The sequence below is a fragment of the Rana temporaria genome, chromosome 13 (assembly GCF_905171775.1).
Source record: "Rana temporaria chromosome 13, aRanTem1.1, whole genome shotgun sequence".
Taxonomy (NCBI): Eukaryota; Metazoa; Chordata; class Amphibia; order Anura; family Ranidae; genus Rana; species Rana temporaria.
Genome location: NC_053501.1, coordinates 108092751 through 108100294, shown reverse-complemented (window position 1 = coordinate 108100294; position 7544 = coordinate 108092751). Strand labels below are relative to the sequence as shown.

Here is a 7544-nt window from a genome sequence, read left to right as displayed (position 1 = left end):
TTTTATTTTTTATTAAAAGCTAAAAAAAAACCTTACGTTTTTGCATTTTTGCAATGTAGTGCCTATAAGTTTAATATTTTAAAATTTAATATCATAAGCGTGTAATAGGCCTATACATGTATTTTTTTTTTAAATCATAAGCTAAAAAAAATATTTTTGCAATGTAGTGCCTTTAAATGTTTAGTATCATAAATGTCTGATTGGCCTATACATTTTTTTTAAATCATAAGCTAAAAATTATATATTTTTGCATTTTTTCAATGTAGTGCCTTTAAGTGTTTAGTATCATAAATGTCTGATTGGCCTATACATGTTTTTTTTTTTTTTTAAATCATAAGCTAAAAAATATATATTTTTGCAATGTAGTGCCTTTAAGTGTTTAGTATCATAAATATCTGATTGGCCTATCCCTGTATTTTTTTTTTTTTAATCAAAAGTTTAAAATAAAACTTTATATTTGCAAATATGGAGATTCCCATTCGAGCTTTGTGGAGGAGCCTTGGTACTGTTTTTTTTTTAGAGTAGTACTATTTAAGACTTTTTTAATACGTATCATGAAACATAAAACATAGATTTAATAAATTGTGACTCAGTAGGAGGTGGTACGTATCTCAGAACATTCTAGAATGTTAACATTAAAGCTGTCAAAAAACGCATTAAATAATAATAATTTATAACATGATATGTAAAAATCCACTTCTCCAATAATGTGATGTAATAATATTGGATACAATAAAAAAAAAAAAAAAATATCCCTCTTCAGTAATTTTTCCCCGTGATGTATACATTAAACTCCATACAGATCAATTCCACATTTCCCTTGCCAGTTAAAAAAAAATATGCCAAGCCTCTACGTCATCTCATAAATAATTTTATTAATTGCATGAACCAAATCAACAAGCGGTTATCAAGCCATTTTTATCTACTATACATATTTTTTTTTTTTTAAAACAGCATGTATTTTTCATAAAATAGGTGCAAATATAGCATATAGAGTTATAAATCTACTAAAAAAATACTTAATTTTCAGCTAAGCTAGAATTAAACCAACAACACTCCATGTTTTGGCTCATTAGTCCATACAATTGACATCACAAGACTTGGTTTGGTCCATTTAGTACAATGAAATGGTGAATTTACTGTTCTGGGAAAAGGCTGGGTGCTGCTTTTTGAAGTCTTACCAAAACTATTTTTGGAAAATTTCGAAATTTTAAAATGTACATTTTTTTAAATTCAGATAGCAAAGGTTCCGAATTTTTGATGGACCAAGTTATGAAACTCTTCTATCACCATCTTAGACTATCAGCTAGCATTTTCCTTCCCACAACAGTCACGTCAAGGCCATTTCACTGGCGTACTTTCCATGGCCCTAGATCAATGGAGATTATAGATGTGATGAAAGTCCTTCGGACAATTAGTTGACCAGGTTTTTTTTTTTTTAGCTAACGACCAGCCTATCAACGTGCATAATTTGATGAGATACTGAGATACTGAATTCATGGAGCTCTGAAGACATACAACACTACACATTATGAATTTCTCTATGCCCTGACAATCCAGAATTCTCCATGTGCGAATGGGCATAACCACTATATCCAATAAACACCAAATTTGTTATTATTATTTTTTTACTTATTTGAGGGTAAATATAAAATTTTTGTAGCTGGTCTTCCCAAAAATGGCTGCCTTACTCAAAGATTTTACTTACTTTTTGGGGCATATTCTCCTTTTTTTTATTAAAGAAATTCACAATATTTTAGCCCACCATATATCATTTTCAAAGTCAAGGATTTTTTTTTTTTAACTACAAGTTAGAAAACTCCTTGGGACTAATTAACAGTTTAGGACGTCTTTCTCTCTGTTGTATTACAAAGTAATCTCATAAACTTCTGTCCCACTAGACTATGTTCCCTTTGCAACAGGTTTGAAGACTACTACTATAGTTTCGATACTATACTCATGAAGACAAAAAAATAATACTATACTCATGACTCCACACCAGTGAAAAAAGAAATCCCTTTTAATCAAAGGCTTCCAAATAAATAATCAATGCATTTATTTTAAAAATTCATTCAGCTAGGTTTAACTACAGAAAAGTTTCGTTTGTGTTTGTTTTAACCCTCCGCTGTCCCAATCTGATTAGGTCCAAGTTATTTATTTTTTTAAATCACCCTCTCCAAATTACAACTTAACCCTATTAGCTGCGAGAGGGAGCAGCAATGACGAGCGTTAAATATCCCTTGTCCGTGTTTAGCTCTTGTTTCAGCAGACCTTTCATTTTATGGCATTTTCTAACTGCCTAATCCCCTTACTTAGGGGGGGGGGGGGGTGGGATTAAAAAACCCAATCCTTCTCAGCAGGCAGAGACCTCTGGTCAAATGTCGCTTCCACAGACTGAACTAAAAAGTTTTCTTAGGATCCAGTCTAGTGGAAAACAAGTTAATTATACAGGCTAAATCAAAGAAGAGCTAAGCAACTCAACTAGCCCAACTGTCACAAATTGTGTGTTGGTTGGTTGGGGTAAAATAAACCAACCAAATAAAAAATGCTAAAAACATTAAAATGATTAAAATATTTTTGTTTGTAGGACAAAAAAATAAAAAGTTTGATGATTATACAAGTTATATTGTCTGAAAATTATTTATTTTTCTTCTTTTTTTTGCTTGTTTTAATTCCAAAAAAGTGTTTTATTTAAAAAACATATATAAAAAAAATTATAAAAAAAAAAGGTCTGTCAAAACTGTTGCGTTTTAGTCCCAAGCTGGCTCCCAAACCAAAAGTATAAAGATTTGTTTTTGGGTAATAAATAAAATACCATATTCCATTCAGAGGGGTTACATTGCGTCATGTCCTTGTTAGATGATTAGAAATTCCTGATTCATACCAATCCAATCTGTAGTTGTTCACTTCCATATTTTAAAAGTCTGTCTTGAAAATTCTTTTTTTTTTATTTTATTTTTTTTTCCTAATACCTGTAACACCCCAGCCAAGGCTTGATTCGAGAACAGTGGAGTCTTGGAACAGTCCATAATTTAGCAGGTAAGGTCATTCATATTTTATATACCTCATGGAAAGGTGGTTGATAAAAAAAGTCCTACCTCCAGATAATATTCCAGAAGCAAATTAACATACTTTTTTTTTTTTTTTTAACAGTCCATCAGCTCCAGGATGGTCCAGAATTCCTTCTTGTATCCTTTGACGTTTTTTTTCGGTGCCTTCAGCTGAAACTACCATAGACTAGGCGCGTAATGGGGTTATTTTTACTTTCGGTTATCTAGCTTTATGAAGAATTGACAACACTCATACAGCTAGATAACCAAAGATAACAATTAACCCCTGTTCGTCCCAATGCCAGCGTCTTCCTCCGTGAGTTGTATTCCAAAGAGTTGATTTCTAATAAAAAAAAAAAAAATACAAATGTTACCGGCTTATAGAACGAACACATTGCATTATCACATTATTTCCTAGGCATCTACACTTCGATGACCTCCAAGACACAAAAAGGACAAAACAGCATAAAAACGTTCTAGCTAAAAAAAAAAAATGGAATACCCAAGACCGCTACCTTGGCAAGCCTACAACGTAATAACGCACCACCTCGTCAGCCAAATGATGCAGCAAGGCCGTCCTTCGATTATGATACAAAGGGAACCTCACACTATATGATCTAGATCTTCTACACGATTCATTAATTACAATTTATTAGCTCTCTCAGGAGTCAGACCTTTACGAAAAAACCCAAGACCGTCTTCCGCTTCCAGATTGCCCAAGCTCCATGCCGCGCACGTAGATTATTAACCACGTATCAAATCAGAACAAGATAAGAATGGTAATACACAATCATAGCTATTGAGAAGGCAGCGTTATGTAAGAGGTGTCAAGCTCAGCTGTTTTTTTTTTTCCTTTCCCTCCATCACGTCTTGGTGAGAAAATTCCCTAGGAATTCTAGCGTTAGCTGATTATAATCTGAAGCGTCTTGTGCCAGAAAGAAAAAAAAATGAGATCATGCAGATCACTCTTGAATAAAGCCTCCGGGAAGGCTGTTCACGGGGGTTAACACATTTCCCGAGATCCATCTGCCTCGATGGGTTCCCTCCTCGACCCCCTCGGTAGCTCAGAGGTTGCGTCTGCCAATGTTGCTTCGTTGAAACATCTTCTGCTCTAGGGGGTGTTAGGGAAATGCATGCCCATTCATTCTTTTGCACACCCCTCCCTTTCCCTGTCTGTGATTGGCTAGAAGGCTGGGGATGTCAGCAGTCCTGACTTACTGCTGGCCTGTAGCAATTTGTTTTTGTCAGAGGGGGAGGTACTAGGGGAAGGGGATTTTTTTTTATCCCTGGCCTTTGGACAGCACCTTCCCCTATGAAATGACCTGGCCAGGGTCCTGTATTGTCACCATCCAAATGTTCTGATCTCCCAGCTTCCTTTGTTATCCACCAGCCACATTTATTAGTAAGCTTCAAGGCCAAATCTTCCACTGCAACCCTTCAGTGTTCATATTTAACCCTTTAATGCTCAAAATGGCTTCAAAATCGGAAGTTCTTTGTGCTTTATTGTTGTATAAGTACTATATTTACATCCATGTGCTGATACCTTAATTGATCAATGCCCTGCCACAACAAGGATTAGCTTTTAAGGTTGAATCCACCCAGAGCTTTAAAATTTTGGTCCTGTATAGATGAAAATAGATTGGGTAACTTAGTGGTTTCACGTATCGATACAGGACTTCAGTAGATTGGGTGACCCAGTCGCTTCTCATATCAATATGGGACTCGAGTAGCTTGGGTAACCCAGTGGCTTCTTGCATGGATACGGGACTCCAGTAGATTGGGTAACCCAGTGGCTTCTCATATCAATACTGGACTATAAAAGATTGGGTAAGCCAATGGCTTCTTGTATCGATATGGGACTCTAGTAGATTGGGTAACGCAGGGGCTTCTCATCTCAATTTGGAACCCCAGTAGATTGGGTAGCCCAGGGGCTTGTTGTATCTATACAGGACTCCTGAAAAATTGGGTAACCCAGTCGCTTCTCATATCGATATGGGACCCCTGCAGATTGGGTAACCCAGGGGCTTCTCCTATCTATACAGGACTCAAGTAAATTGGGTAACCTAGGGGCTTTTCTTGTATCTGTACGGGACTCCAGTAGATTGAGTAACCCAGTGGCTTCTCGTACAGATACAGGACCCCAGTAGATTTGGTAACCCAGTGGCTTCACGTATCTATATGAGACTCTAGTAGACTGGGTAACCCAGTGGCTTCTCGTATCTATATGGGACTCCAATAGTTTGGGTAACACAGTGGCTTCTTGTATCTATATGGGACTCCAGTTGGTTGGGTAACCCAGTGGCTTTTTGTATCGATACAAGACCCAGTAGCAAGTATACCCCACAGGAGATCCTGGCTCTGTCATCCCCTTTCATGGAGCCCCACTACAACTTTACAGAAAGAAGAGTTTCATTCCTTCTGCTGCACTCTGCATGATCATTAAGGTTACTTAAACATTAAGAAAAAAGAGTGAAAACCGATGGCAATGGTCACAAAAGTAGGGTAAATCACTCTACTAGAGTACTGGAGAGACATATGGAGCTAGTGGAAAGCTGGTTTGGGCTTCATGCATAATCAGGGATACACTTTAAAAGCTTAAGAAAGGAGAGATGTCTTGCTCATAACAACCAACACTTGCCTTTCAAAACTGAACTTTAGGAAGGCTATCTAAAATCCAAATATTTGTAAAGGACAACCTACCTATTTTTCTATTTTTATCTTCGAGTCTTAGATATGACTCATTGACCCTGATTTAAGAAGAAGAAATTGACCATGATACCTTTAAGAAGTGAATTTTCACTTTGCAAGGGAATTTTAACTTATCTTAGTAAAGGCACCAAAAATTCACTCTGTGAAGAATATCCAAACCCATACAAGGACAATTTACCAGACAAGATTTTTGCTTGCATATGATTGGATGATTGAAGTCAGCAGAACTTCCTCACATCCACAAACCACAACCCTAAGTGAAAATTCTATTTTCAAAGTGATTGTGCCCAATTCTTTAGCAAATCAAGGTTTTTAATATAGGAAACAAATCCAAAAGGTTGAGATTTGATACAAACTGTCCCAGAACAAATAACTACTACCAGTTTTAGGGTTTTTTACTGTAACTTGTAGGTCCACCAACATCAAAGAGGAATAAATAGAGCATGATCTGCCTGAATGGAGTGATTATGACTGACAGTTACACCGCGGACCCAGAATGTGTTGTTTTTGAACAGCGGCCTAGCTGACTTATCAACCACGCTAGCCAAAGCCAACAACATGTATGGCACATTAGTGACTTCCCTTGATGGTCCATATCTATTGGTCAATGGATGAATGTTAACCGACGTGGGTAATAGAAGCTGAGGAACAGTCATTGCTCTTGTGTAAGTTTTATATTATATGGCCTTGTAGACTGAAGGGCCAGATGTGGGCCCCTTAAGGGCCTGATGGGGGCATACAAAATGTATGGGCAAACATGATAGAGGCCCAACTGAAGCCTAATATCTGAGAAAAGGAGTGCAGTGTGCAAAGAAACTCATAGAAATACTCATACTCATAAGAACCCATCATTAAACTTCACCCTAAGGTAGATAGCTAGATAGATAGATAGATAGATAGATAGATAGATAGATAGATAGATAGACAGACAGATAGACAGACAGACAGACAGACAGACAGATAGATAGATAGATAGATAGATAGATAGATAGATAGATAGATAGATAGACAGATAGACAGATAGATAGATAGATAGATAGATAGATAGATAGAAAGATAGATATATAGATAGATAGATAGATAGATAGATAGATAGATAGATAGATAGATAGATAGATAGATAGATAGATAGATAGATAGATAGCTCCGTGAGAGAGGAAGCTTCTTTCCAGGAATGGCTCCCAGCCCAGGCAGATTGGCCTCACAATGATAACACCGGGCTCTGTATGCACATGGAAGGCAACTGCCATTTCCATTACCTTCAGATTTGTATCTCTTGGTATATTTACAGCCATAGGGGCAGAGATCATTGTAAATTATCACACAGTAGTCTCACGGAACTATTTAGAAACGATGGAAGGGATAATACGTAATTTCAGTCCAAATACATTGTACGTCAGACATTATTGACGAGGCAACCCTCCTTGCCTTTCCAATATGGTGGCTGGAAATTAAATAATAAAACATTTCAAATAAAAAAAAATACCCTACCCTAGTGTTGTGACTGGTCTTTCAGTATTATAAGATATTATTGGAAAAAAAATATATATATATACATAATTATTATTATTATTATTATTATTATTATTATTATTATTATTATTATTATGGATTTATATAGTGCCAACAGTTTACTCAGGGCTTTACTATATATATATATATTTATTTTTTATTTTTATGAAATAGTTTTTTTTTTTTATGAAATGGATAGATGGAAAGATATATGTGTGCATATATATTATTATTATTATTTAGGATTTATATAGCGCCAACAGTTTACGCAGC

General features: G+C 35.9%; 1 long non-coding RNA gene across 1 annotated transcript in view; it reads right to left on the bottom strand.

The window, feature by feature from the left end:
* Positions 1–1789: 1789 nt before the first annotated feature.
* LOC120921051 overlaps positions 1790–7544 on the bottom strand; it is a 23205-nt gene continuing 17450 nt past the window's right edge. Inside the window, exon 5 of the long non-coding RNA XR_005744825.1 lies at positions 1790–3393. This is a non-coding gene — a long non-coding RNA (uncharacterized LOC120921051). The remainder of the gene's footprint in view (positions 3394–7544) is intronic.